The following is a 14,879-nucleotide window of genomic DNA, read 5'->3' as shown; positions in this document are numbered from 1 at the left end:
GCCAATTGCAAAAGGTCATAACATAAAGGAATTTAGCCATCCAATATAAATTATAAAAAAGTCCTACATAAGGACTGCTTGCTAAGAAAGGCGGAGAAAGTCTAGTTATGAGGCCAGATAACAGACGGACATGGGGATTGCTCAGTTGCAAGAAAATCAAGAATCTCTAAGCATAAATCATATAGACAGACTATCATATAGTCTATCTTCCTGGAAACAGGAAAAAGGTCTCGAGCAAAATATCTGGCACACATTCCAGAAAAGGCACATTTTGTAGTTTCAGAGAAATGAAAAACCACACACTGGACATGTTGTGAAGTTGCATCATCGGGCTGTACTAACAAAGATACATGACATCAACCAAGCAACATCACAGAAATTTGCTAGATAAAATAAGTTACTCTAAGAAAAGTCTAAATCATTAATAAATACTTAATCCCCTTTACCCTACAAACAAGGAAGATGACATTGCACTATTGAAAAAAATAAAAAAAATAAGCCATTATAAAAGAAATATAAAGAGAGTTGTGGCTCAATCTGCAACAGCCTTGATAATTATAATATGAAAGAACATCTTCAAATGGCTTACTACAGAAGCAAAGAGATAGATACATTATAAAAACACAGCACCATAAAATGAATCCCATTACAACTATTTTATGATAAGGAAAAACAGAGAAGTGACAAAAACATGCACGTGTAAGTGCAGATGGATAATGGCCAACAAATTACATTAGTGGCCTAGTTATACTAACCTAAGCCAACACAAATGAGCATTATTTTCTAATTGACAAAACACAATGGGTATCATTACAATGTCCGGTGGACGCACCGTAGCGGACTGGAACTGCCTGACCATTGGTCGGTGGTTTCGACCACACAATTTGGATGCAACCACCCTATGGGCAGTCGGAAACATTCATTTTACAATGGCAGCTTGTACGGTGGGCAGAAAAGGACCGCAGCACAAGGTGCCATTGTGAAATGGATGTTTTTAAACATCAGTGCACTGTGGGGCAGTCCGGTGCAAGGATGTTTAGGTGGGGCACCATAGGTGACCCCAGGCCTCATAGAGGAGGCCGTGGAGGGAAGGGGACCCCGTGCTAGGGGCCCTCAAAGTCACTTTCCGACAGCCTTTCCATGTCGGAAAGGCCAACATGGAAAGGCTGTCAGAAAATGATATCATAATCCCGAAGGTGGAGCCAAGGCTGGCTCCTCCTTCATAATGGGATTATGAGTGTTTACAACACTACAACAGGCTCCTTGAACCCGTCAGAAGCGCAGCGAACGGTCCCTCTACCCGATGCCTGTAATGTGGAAGGCGGACCGCAATGGTAGATGTCGGGTTGACCGCAACTGAGAGTCGGTTGGTTAAGGTCCACCCAACATCATAATCGGACCCAATATCAGGAGCATCCCACAGAGCATAGCCATAGTCCAAACCCTTTCATTATAAGCCATAACCCAAAACCACACTAAATGCAGAGGTTGCGTTTGTTTCCTGTCAGGTAGAGGGGATACTTTTAAAGGTGCTAGGAAGCATTAGTGTGCATGAACTCTACAAATAAATTATAACATACTGTTAGAACTGGGGGTCTCTAGTTGGAAGAGGTAGGTACCTTTGACCAAATAGGGACCCTTGCTTCTAGTCAGGGTAAGGGGGATACACACTCTAGATAACCCCTGCTCACCCCCTTGGTAGCTTGGCATGAGAAGACAGGCTTATCCCAAAGGCAAAGTATTTGTACTAACACTCACAGTAGCACAGTGAAAACACCACAAATGGACACCACACCAGTTTAGAAAAATAAAGTATCTTTATCTAAACTACACAAGACCAAAACGACAATAATTCAGAATACGCTGTTTAAAAATATCACGTTTAAGAAGGTTTCAAAAACTTGTACCATAGAAATCTATGGATGTGTGACTTTGCACCAAAGTACCTGGAGATGCGACAAAAGTTCCCAAGCCAAACAGCTGCAGCGTCGAAAAACAAAGAGATGCAACACTCCAGAGACCCTGAGGAGGCGATGCGACAGCCCCGCTGCATGCAGAGGACAGGTTGCGCCGAGTCTGCTCTGTAGAGGGAGAGATGTGTCGAGTCTTCGTGCCGGTTCCAGTTCGCAGGTGATGCGTTGGGAAAGAGTCTCGCACAGGTACGATGTGTAGATCTTCAGAATGCGACAGCGATTGGTGCAGTGGCATTGCGCAGCATCGGTCCACTTCTGCCGCGCTCCCTCGATGCGTCGGTTCTTGCAATGGTCACAGGCGCTGTGACGATCTTCACAGTGGCACGGCGATGCAATGGAAATCTTCTCGTGCCGTTGAGATGCGCCGGTGAAACGTGAAGCAAGAAGAGTGATGCGACGGGTTTTGCAGTTCTTTTCACGCTTCTTCTTCTTCCAGCTCCCAAACAGCAGCAACAAGCTCCAGAGGCCCCAAAACTGGATCAAGCACTCTAGGCAGGTCAGAACTCACACAGCAGAGTTCAGGGAGAGCTGGGGGTGAAGTCCTTTTGTTCCTGGGACTTCAAAATAGGAGGCCAGCTTTCCTCAGGCCCCAGGAGATCTTCTTCAAGGAGGGGACACAGCACACAGCAAAGTCCTTCTCCCTTCCTTGGCAGAATAGCAACTGCAGGTTAGCCCCAGAGCACACAGCAAGGGCAGTCCTTCTTTTCAGTTTCTCCAGCTCTTCTCCTCGGCAAAGGTTCCTCTTGAATTCCAGGATGATCTAAAGTTCAGGGGTTTCAGCTCTCATATTTATACCACAAAAGTATTTTCTCTCTAGGTGTAAGGGGTTCTGGACCCAGTCCAAACAAGTTCTGGGTGCACTCTGCCAGTGCACAACTTCTTCTGTGAATGTGGGCCAGTGTCCTCCGATGCACGGCAGGAGGTGGAGCCAGCATTGTGGAAGGCAGGCACAGTCCTATTCAGGCCCAGGTGCTACTCCTCCCACCACTCCAAATGCAGACCGGTACATTCAGCCTAGTGCTGATTCACCCAGACTCCTGGAGCCAACCCAGCTTCTGTCACTATCAAACCTGACAGTCAATCCACAAACAGGAAGAGGCACACAGAAATGTTGAACAAGAAAATAGCCACTTTCTAAAAGTGCTATTTTCAAACACAGAATTTAAAAAAACATCTTTACTAAAAGATGTGTTATTAAATTCTGAGTTCTGGGATACCAGACTCCAATTTTCTATTTCACTCCTATGGGAAGATATGCAGGTAAACATGTTACACAGCATAACCCATTCTGGCCTATGAGCAAGATAGCCTTTCACTAGTGAAAAACGAAATTGGCAGTATTTCACTATCAGGACATGTTACACACACTAGTACATGTCCTACCTTTCACATACACTGCACCCTGCCAGGGGGGTACCTTGGGCATACCATAGGGATGTCCTATGTGTAAGAAAAGGGAAGGGTAAGGCCTGGCAAGTGGGTGCACTGGCCAGGTCAAAATGGCAGTTAACAAACTGCGCACAGGCACTGCGGTGGCAGGCCTGAGAAATCTTTTCAGGGCTACTTATGTAGGTGGCACAATCAGTGCGCTAAGCCCTCTAGTAGCATTTGAGTTACCAGCCCTGGCGCACTCAGTGCACTTTACCAGGGACCTACTGGTAAGACAAATATGCCAATCATGGATAACCAATCACAATAACAATTTACCCAAGGAGCCCTTGCACTTTGACACTGATCAGCAGTGGCAAAGTACCCAAAGCATCTAAACGAGCAAAAACTAAATGCAGCATAGCATCAAAAACACAGGAGGTAGAGGCAAAAAGTCAGGGAAAACCACGCCAAGGATGCCAGGTCTAACACATACCATAACACAACAAGGAGATTTCTGATCTGTAGGTGGTTCAGAGCATGTTAGAATATGGTCAATATAAGCGAGCAGTTGTATAATATGAGATTTCAGGTTATCCCAACGAAATATAATGTCAAGGTGCTGTACCATACCAAATTCTGGTAATTTGTGATATATTGCCATCTCATGCAATCTTGCATTCCAAGACAGCTCCCCTAGACTTACTGCAGGCAAGCACAGATGACTCAGAGACAATTTGGGCCTATTCCCAAACTGCATTTTGTAGTGTGTTCAGTAGTACTACTAAAGTATTACAAAAGTTGATGAGAAAACAACAAGTTTAAAACTCCACCTCTCCTATCTTTTTTATTGGGAGATCCTTACATATATAAGTTTGCTGTGTAGTAGTAAACGTGAGAAGGTCCAGGGTGAGAGATGGAAAAAGAGTTAAACTTATTAGGAAATAGGAGGGGTTTAGGAAGGAATAAGGATGGGGTTTATGGAGGTCTAAGTAGAAGGTTTAGGGAGGAAGAGACATCAGCCACAAAAGAGTATGTCCATTGGTATTTTGGTATTTACTGATTGCACTTTTGAAGTTACTACATCTAAAAAGGAACAACTAATAGTAGCAAATGACTCTGGCTTACATCAGGAGTAAGTCCAGCACCACACATGGCAACCCAATGGTACTGCAACACCCTCCTGTAGAAAATAACAGTGAAGGGAGTTAAAATTAAACTCCATAGGACATTATTTAAATAAATCAAACTGCGTACAATAGTTAATAATATATATACATAAAACATAAATGTAAATAAAATGTTTATAAATAACATATATTTATAATTTAATGCAAAAGAATGTAAAACACCTTAAATTATAAATTAATGTACCAATATTGTTTCATAAAATACACTTACTTTTAATTAATTCTATGCATTACTATTAATAATTATTAATGAATATAAGCAAAATTATTTTTTTACCTTTGGTGGAGATGCATTTTTTTTTAAACTTCAGAAAAATAATTTTTATTTCATTTAATAAATTTACATTTATTAAAAATGTTATTACAATTAGGTTAAGAGTACTGAAGCATTTCTTTTCTTTTGCTCTACATTTAAAATAAAAATATAACATTAATTTACATTAATACTAAACAAAAGAAACTTTTTTCTACTCTTTCCTAAACTTTACCATAGGGAAATGGTCATGTGAGAGTTTAGATCTCACAAGGATTGTTTTCCTTTCTAGGATCTTCGTCTCAGGTAATGTCTTTACCTCTGTGCTATGTATATCCTCTTGTTCGTATGTGTATGTGAATGTGAATGGAAATGAGAATTGTTAGAAAATGGGTTTCTGGTTGGCAGAGATATGCACCCTGTTGAAGCAGAAACCACAATCCTAGTCAGGGTAAGTCAGAAACACACTTTAAAATTAACCTGTGCTCGTCCTCTGGTAGCTTGGCACAGAGCAGTCAGGCTTAACTTAAGAGACAATGTGTAAAGTATTTGTGCAACACATCAAACAGTAACACAGTGACAACACCACAAAAAAAACTCCATACCAGTTTAAAAAAAAGAGCTACATTTTATAAATGAAACAAGACCAAAATGACAAAAGTCCAATTAGTAGAATTTGAGATATATATTTATAAAGATTAAATGCATAAATAGTGCTCAGAAACAGTAAGCGCTTAAAGAGTTACTTAATCATACTGGACCCTGACAAAGTCAAGAGTTCAGGCCAACCGCGATAGAGCGCAGGCCAGATACAGGACTCATGCAGGGCCCGCTAAGCAAAAGTACCTTGATCCTGGTCGCAAGCAACAAGATACTTTGATGATCCCCACACTTGGGGTGATACACCGGATTTTTCCACACGACAGCGGTGATGTGTTGCTTCATGAGCACTGTGCCTGTTTCGAAGTTCAGTGGTTCCGAATGTGATGTGCTAGATTTCTCCACGTTGTAGAGGTGATGAGTCGATTTTCCCCCCTCAGTGGCAGCAATGCGTTGGTTCCAATGCGGAGTTTCCAGACGTAATGCAGCAGTTCCAAGTGTGATGAGTCAATCTGGTTCCTACAATGGCAGGGAAGCTTTAGTTCCTATTGGCGCAACAATTTCTATGCATGGGTTCTGTCAGATGCAGCACTTTATGCTCACATCCAAGGGCCCATGACTGGGTTGGCACCAATTGGCAGAGCAGGACTCACAGCAGACAGAGTCCAGGTGCTAGTTAAGGTTGAAAAGAGAAGTCTTTGATATAATGAGACTTCAGAAAACAGGAGACAAGCCAAAAAGCACTTGAAGATACTTAGGTTCTGGGTTGTAGGGATACAGGTCCAGTCCTTCTCACTCCAAGGCAAGAGGGCAGCAGGCAGCAGGACAACACAACAAAGCAGTTCAGCAAATTGGCAGCCCCTCCAGCAGCACAGCAGTAATTCTTCCTAGTATAATGTCATCAGTTCCAGATGTTTTCTGATGTCCTGGTTTTAGAGGTTGAGGACTTGGGCCTTTGAAGTGGGGAGGACTTCAAAGATATGTCTTTGAAGTGCACAAGTCCCTTTCTTTCCTGCCCTGGCTCCAGACTTACTACTGGGGGTAGGCAACCATTTATATGGGGACAGCACAAACCCTTTCAGGTGTAAGTGTCAGCTCCTCCCTCCAATCTTGCACAGGATAACCCACCAGCATGCAGACGGCCACTCAGTCACACCTACCCTTCATTTGTGTATGGCTGTCTGGAGGGAATGCAGGAAGTCAGCTGTCACCCACTCCAGATGTGTATTCCAAAGGCAAGCAGAAGGTTCCAAATGATGGCAGTAAGAAAATGGCAGCATTTTAAAGTAGCATTTTCAGAATTGCAATTTAAAAACCAAGATCACTAAAAGTTTTGTTTTTAAATTTTGATTCCAGAGACACCAACTTTGGGGGTCCTATCTCTTTTCATTTCACAACCAGGACATCTGAACCTTTAAAGTACATGTCCTACTTTTTAAAAACACAGCACCCTGCCCATTGCTGTCCAGGGCATAGATTAGGGGTGACCTATATGCAATAAAAAGGAAGTTTTGGACCTGGCAAGTAGGTTAACTTGCCAGGTCGACGTGGTAGTTGAAAACTGCACACACAGGCTCGACAGTACCAGGCATGAGACATGTTTTTTAAAGGCTACTTTACTGGGTGGCACAATCAGTGCTGCAGACCCACTAGTAGTATTGAATTTACAGGCCCTGGGCACAGGTGGGACACTGTACTAGGGACTTACAGTTAAATTAAATATGCCAATTGTGGATAAGCCAATGTTACAGATTTTAAGCAAAGAGCACATGCACGTTATCACTGGTGAGCAATGATAAAGTGCCCAGATTCCTAAAGCCAGCACAAACAGTCTAAAACAGGAGGCCAAGAGGCAAAAAGTCAGGGGAAACCATGCCAAAGATGTCAGGTCTAACAAGCATTATCAGTTTTTTCAAATTATTTTTCTGCGTGCTCTCCATTAAAAATATGTGTTACTTTCATTAATTGTGATCAGATTTTGGTTGGTGTTACTCTTTTCTGTGTTCTTCCAATTTGACTCCATAGACATGCTGAGCTCAAGTTCTTTTAGTGCCTTCCTGTAGTTTTCATGATTCCACATTCTTTGCCGTAGAAGTATAGATTAGGACAGTTGTTCTATCTTGTAACATTCCATTAAACGTACTCTTAATGTTACATTTGTGATGGAAATGTGCCCTCTCTGCAGAGTCACCTTGATTTGTTTTTCTCTTTTTTGGCTGAACCCTATTTATGTGGGCTGTAGATCTCTGTGTACCTTACCGCTTCTAATCAGGGGTAAAGTGCTTGTGCTCCTCCTTTCAACATGGTAACATTTATGTACACCTGATTGGTCAATTTGATAAGTCCCTAGGATATGGTACTAAGTGAACCCAGGGCTGGTAAATTAAATGGTAAATTAAATGCAACAATTGTGCTGCAGCACTAGAGCGACCCACTGCAGTAGCACTGCAAAACCTAACTCCAGGCCTCCCATTATAGCCTGACTGCAGTTTTAAAATGGAAAATTCAACCTGTCAAAATAACACCAGGACTAAACTGTCTGTTTAAATATTATTAGGTCACCCCTAAGTAGGCCTTATTGCCCATAAGGCAAGGTGCATGGTATTTAAAAGTAGGACATGGAAACATGTCCTTAAAGTAACTAGCTCCTCAAAGCTGTTTTCACTTTATCAAGGCTGGCTGTTCCATAGGAAAATAATGGGATGCAATATTAAATATTATACTTTATATTGGGAACAGGACTACCTTGAAACATAATAAAACAACTATTTTTAATAGTTATTAAACATCCAATTCAATTTTAAAGTCAGATTATTTTTAGATATAACAGAAAAATAACCTTTAGAAAGTTGCCTTTGCCCTACCTGACGTGCCTGGACGCTAAGTCTGTAATTTGCTCTCCCACTCTGGCCTGCCAGTAATTAGCATTTAAAAAGGCATTAATGAGGTGCTCAACAGTCTCCCAGGAGCAATCAATAAGCTGACATGAATGGGCATAGATGACCCATCTGAACCTGGCAGAATATGTCAGAGGACTAGGAGGATACTTTTGCACATGATAGTGTCAAGTCCTGCTTGAATTTTACATCTTGCTTGACAGGACTGCTGGTGTTTTTCATCTGACACCTAGGATGCACTTCAAAGAGGACTCCCCTGTCACACGCAGATGTTAGCTGACACTTGGGCATAATCCTTCTTTTGTCCCCTCAGCCAGCCAGGCCCCAATCACAGAGGGCTTTTTTTTACATTACAGTGTCACAACCTGTTTGACGCTTGTGCTGGGTTTACATGTAACATTTGGGGTGCATTTTTAAGAGTGAAGTCCGGAGACCAAAACAATTTGGTTGCTGAAAACGCAGCTTTGTTCTCCCAGATATCTGTATCTGAGGCTGTTGTGAGTACAGGGACTGCCAAAAATTTTAATGCAAGATGTGGGAGGACACTAAGATTACCATAGTACACACCCCATGCACACACATAGCTCTCAGAGCCCAAGGACCTTAGGACTTCAGTCATCTTGAAAATGCCCAAATTGGGTACGATAAACCCTGGGAACCTTTATGCCATTGGTTAGGTCATCGCCAAGGTTGTTCCCACCCACTAGATTATGCTAGGCATGAAGGCTGGACCTCTATGTACCCACTACAGAGCAATCCTGGACATGTGGAAGATCAGAAGAGGACTGAACCTCCTGAGAAGCACCTAGAACAACTATACCTGCTCTGCCCCTTTTACCCAGAATCCAAAGGTCATCGAACTGACCTTAAATGAAAGCGATAGTAGCACAACAAGCTACAAGAGAACTTTTTCTGCATCTGGCCATCTGACCTGGACCGGGCCCGCCTGTAGACCTCTGCCTGCAACCCTGTGAGTCTACCAGTGCCTCCCTTGAATTCCTGGGGGTACTTTAAAAATGTACTACTGTGATGGCTTTTTTTTTTTTTTACGGAGTTTTATATAGCACAAACTTGACCCGTAGGTATCGGAGAGCTTTACACGAGCACTGGTTGCATTACATGAGGGCACATTAATTTTTGTTAAGCACGTGGAGATTAAGTGATTTGCCCAGAATCACAGGATGTTCAGCATCATTCCCGAGACTCGAACCCAGTTCCCCAGACTCGAGGTCGACCGCCCTAGCCGTTAGGCCAACTCCTCTCCCCTAGTGGGACATAAAAAGTTAGAAGATAAATTATTTGGCCAGAATGAATCTGGTTAGTATATCCGACCCGTGCTCCATTGCGATCAGCATCAAATTGCACCTGGATCCTGTTCTACTGTGACAAGTGACTATCATTCGCAATTCGTGTTTCTAGGAGATTTTTCTACCTAATATTTTGAATTTTCATATTTCTGGTTCCCTTGATTGGGTTTTTGTCGTTTTGGTATCCTTTACTTTAATAAAATGTAGTGTATTTGTCTAATTTTGGGGGGATATTTATTATTTTGCATTTCGACTTTGTTGCTATTTTTGTATTGCATACATACTTGACCCATTGCCTTTAATTTAAGCCTTCCTTCCTGGTGCCATAGCTACCAGGGAGTTGAGCTCAGGTTTATTTAGTAACTTTATGAATCACCATGCCAAGGATTGTGTTTATTACTTGCGGTTGGTGCTAACCCCCTCAACCAAGCACCACATTTCTTTCATTGTTAAAATTAACAACTTTAAATTTTTCATATAACATCTTTGGTACTTTTGCCATTATTCAATACTTCATTCTGGTATGGGAATTGAAACATATATTTTGTGCTATATCTGTTTTTTTCAACACTGAAACCGAACAAATGATTTAATTAAGAGAGCCTTCCTCTATTACTTGAAAAATTTCCCTTTGTTTGCAAATTTTATTTAGAGTGAAACATGTTTTTAGTTTAGCAATATATATTACATTATTGGTCGAAATAATTGAAGTGGGTGTGATTTGTTAAAATGTAATATTTTTGAAATGTTTAAAATATAAAGGAATATTATACATTGTGATTTTCATAGCATTTAATGAGGAGAATTTAGATGCTATTAAGGAATGCTTTGTCGATAGTAAAAGTATTTTATTTTAATGGTACATGAAATCAAAATTGGGTGTTTTGCCTCATCAAAATAATGTATACCTCTTCTTTATGGTAAGACGTGTGTTCATTGTAAACTGCAGAGGACTAGGTTCATGTGAGATTTTCAGGATATCCACGTACGATACATTTCCGTACTATATCCATAAAACCAGACATGAAATCGCTTCTCCAGCGCCTGCATTAAACACTCCTTCGTTAGGAGTGTATGATTATTTCTTTGTACAAATGTATAATAAAAATGTTAATGTTCCTCATATGCAGGGCAGTATTTATAAAAAAAAAAGTTTCCAAAGTGTTTCGTGCGAGATGTCTGACTCAGATCCAGGTAGCTTGCTGGTTACAAAGGCAGTGGTGTTCTTCCTAATACAAGAAAGTGAACCTGAAACTGAAACGATTTTAAAAATAATTCATATTGTGCCTGGATGTGCCTCCACATTGTGCTGGGATGTACCTCCATTTCCCAGAAGTGTGATAACGCATTAAAAGCACCAACATCAAATTGCAAAGCACGTGTCCATAAAATATAACAGCATGTTTCTCCTACTTCCTGCATGCTACACCGAAATGCACTCCAATGACATTGGTTAGTGGGATTTGTTTGTATCTTGACATTGCAGTGCATAGTGCTCAACAGCTGTAACAATCCTGGCATTATGTCTATTTCTATGGCGTAGGCGCATAGAACACAGAGGGGCATATTCTCAAGAACGTGTGATAATTATCGCAAAAGTAACTTAACGTAACTCTCAACATCGCAGTCTATCATGGGAAAATTACACCGTGTTAACAAAGTATTCACAACACGGCAGCACCATGCGATAGTCACCAGATAATGTGTCAAAAGGCCGCGCTAAAATCAACACCACGCCGCAAAAATGCGAAACAACAACGTGAAAAAGCTGAGATGAGGCCAATCGCGATACAAAAATCAGCGAAAACCAGCGACAGGCCTGCAATTCACACGCGTCAGGTGGGAAAATCACCATAAAAGCCAAAAAAAACCAGACAAACAAATGCCAAACAACAGCGAAGCACAATGGATGTCGCTGGAGCAAGTACGGAGGAGAACCAGAATCCCACAAGCCCCCCGCAGGACCTGTAAGGGACCTTGGGGTCAGGGAAGGCCAAGGAGAAGAAGAGTAGGAAGAAAAGGTTCAGTCTGCAGGAAAACAGGATCCTGATAACGGAGGTGGTAGAACACCATCAACAACTCTTCGTCACCTCCACTGTGTCATTGGCAAACTAAAATGGACTCTGGCAGTCCATCGTGGACAAGGTGAATGCAGTCGGAGTGCTGAAGAGGACAATGGAAGAGGTCAAGAGGCTCTGGAATGATGTCAAGCGCAAAACCAAGCTGAAACTCGCCAACAACCGGAAGGCAGCAATGCAGACTGGAGGTGGGAGTCCAGTGCCACAGGAGGAGCTGGACGAGATGGAGGAAATGGTGTCCACAGTCATCAGTGGGGACACGGTGGCAGGAGTTGGGGGCCCGAAACTGCTCAACATGACCGGACACAACAGCAACAGGGTGAGTAACGACCAGAGACTGGGGGGACGGGGGGAGATGGGCACAGTGGCACACATGCACAAGTAAGCATAGCACATCTGCGGACAAACCATGCCCCAGCCCCCAAATCCCACCAAGAGACCAAGGCACACAAGAATGCAACATCTCAGCACTGTATAAGCACAGAAGTCAAAGGCACACCGCATGAAAGGGATAAGGGGCGGCAAAATCAGAGCTGCAGGGGCGATTCTCCCAAAATGCAGCACACACACACAGAACATGCAGAGTACATCAACATTGACAACGATGTGGCACAAACCGCAACATGAACACAGGGCACAACTTGTGCCGACTGGATGTAGACACTGGCCCATCACAATTGGCATTGTAGGGAAATATGAGTTGATAATGTACAAGTACAAACACACACACGTCTGTTTTCGAAATGTCCACTGTCCCACATCACATAGGCAGCTCCTCCCAAACAGCCACGATGTACACAGTCATGCAGTCGGTATGTAAACATGTACAATGCGACAACATACATGTGAACACATTGTTAAACTGCATCTCCCCTTCACATTGCAGAGGGAGAATCAACACCTCCTGCAGAGCAGCCTGAACATCTCTTCTCTGATGACGAAGAGGACGAGCACAGCTTCGACTCCGACACCCTCCAACTGCTCGTGAACAGCCTCTGCACCCCACCTCCAGGAGCAGGGCAGCCCAGCTGCTACGAGGAGACCCCACCCCCTGCACAGACCACACAGCAGGCAGCATCCACCACCGCGGCTGCCTCCCAGGGCCCCCACGAAGAACATGTGGCCTTCCAACGCCGTGTGTTGGGGTGCCAGGAGCAGCTGGCTGAACAGGTGCAGGTGGGCTTCGACAAACTAGATGCCATACGTGGGTGTCTAAGTCCCATCAGGGACCAATTACGGTCCCTGATGGACACCCACAGTCTGCTCCATGCTCTCCAACGAACCATGGCTGATATTGCTGGAGCCCTGACTGAATAGAACAACTGTCCAGTCAGAGTGGCTCTAGCGATGTCACATGGGATTTGGGAAACATACGGTGGTTAATGAAGAGCATGGAGCGGGCGTCTGCCATGGCTGCACACCAGCGCGTGGTAGCTGAGTTCCTCAATTACCTCAAGACCATCCACATGGCATTGCTGCCACAAGGCCTGGCGCTGATGCATGCTGCTGCTACCACTACATCCACATCTCCGCTCCCTGAAGTGTCAGTGCCACACAGTGCCGCACAGTGTGGCAGACATTCCACCTCCGGCCCCTGAGGTGTCACTGACACACAGTGCTGGAGAAAGGGCACCACCACCCACACGTGAGACACATGAAACAGCAGAGGACGAAGAGCCAGATGAATCTGGCTTCGTGTTAAGAAGGACGCAGTAGCATTCATCTCCGCCATAGGGCGGGTTTCTGCTTGGTCCTGCCCTCTGCATCATCACCTTCCATTGTCCCCCGATACACTCTGCGACACTCACCTTGGACCTCAACATGGACTGCCATAGATTGTTTGATCACCAATGAGACAGCAATCAGACTGCGGACTGAACACTTCCTCTTCCTTTGGACTTGTCATTCCCTGTAGGACTCTGGCTGTCCCTCCACGAGCCAACATCATCATGTGGGGTTTGCACGGCCCTTTACTGCTACAGATGCAACACTCCACTGAATGTGCATTAAACATTCATAATCACAGAGATGTCTCGTGTCTGTAGTCTTGCAAGTGTGGGAGTATGGATGGATGTAGGGTCAGTGAATTCCTCTTACATCCATGTGGCTCATGTCGTTGGATTTGCCGATGCAACAAAAGGGACACACGCATTTGTTACTTCCTTGTCCAGCCCCATACGGAACCACGCACAGAGCCCCGGGGTCATTGTTCAAACCCTTATGCTGGACTGGCATACGCCAGGCCAGTCCCCTCCGCTTACGCTCACAGTTGGGGACGGCAATGCCACATGTCCCAGGTCTGCCCTGTAGTAATCTGCTGATCACAAGTCTAGTTGTCAGCATGCCACTCCCTTACGCTGGTAGAGACCCACACCACACCCATCCAGCACACGCGTCACAGGATATGTGACCCTGCCAATAAAAAGGTCTGGGCGCACGTGCTCGATGCCATTTCTAGCCTCTCTCTAGGTGTATCCGTGTGGTGTACATGTGGGCATGGGGGCCCAGGGGCCTGAAACATCACATTCCACTGGCCCGGGGGTGACATGATGGCGTCCGCACCATGATACCCAATCATAGAGGGTCCATGACTTGCTGGGCACAGACTTGGTGGCACCAGATACACTGCAGCCGGCACAGGGACACCGCCACGTGACGGTGACTTTCGGTGCACTGAGGTAGGGTCACCTGAAGTGCTGAGCGGGTGTGCAGCCTGTGATGATGCCCCGTCCCGGCGGTCCGGACTGCTCAGCTTTTGTGTGCACTGCTGAACCGCAGTGTAGGCCTGAGCCAGCGGACAGCGGGGGCCTACTGCCACGTGGTGTTGCCTCCTGGATCACAGAGTTAGTGGCACCTATAAGGCTGAGCGGGTGTGCAGCCTGTGATGATTCAGGGTATGCTGGTATGTCTTGTGCAATTGTATGTACTTTGCCATTCATGTATCTGGACTTTGTTTCAGGTGACGGATCTGTTTCAGATGTGTGACCTGGTGAACTGCACTACATACCGGCACGTGGTTGGAGACACACCGGTGGCAGCCGGTGAGCAGTGTGGCCTGGGTGCACATTGTCAGCACTCTCTCTCCCTGTCCATCTCTTCTGTTATCTGTGTGTCTCTCCCCCTCTCTGTCCATCTATCTCTCTCCCCCTCTCTGTCCGTCTATCTCTCTCCCCCCTCTCTGTCCGTCTTTCTCTCACTCCCTATCTTTCTCTC

The sequence above is a fragment of the Triturus cristatus genome, chromosome 4_1 (genome assembly GCF_964204655.1).
Source record: "Triturus cristatus chromosome 4_1, aTriCri1.1, whole genome shotgun sequence".
Lineage (NCBI taxonomy): Eukaryota > Metazoa > Chordata > Amphibia > Caudata > Salamandridae > Triturus > Triturus cristatus.
The sequence above is the reverse complement of the archived record's forward strand: the minus strand, read 5'-3'. Positions refer to the sequence as shown.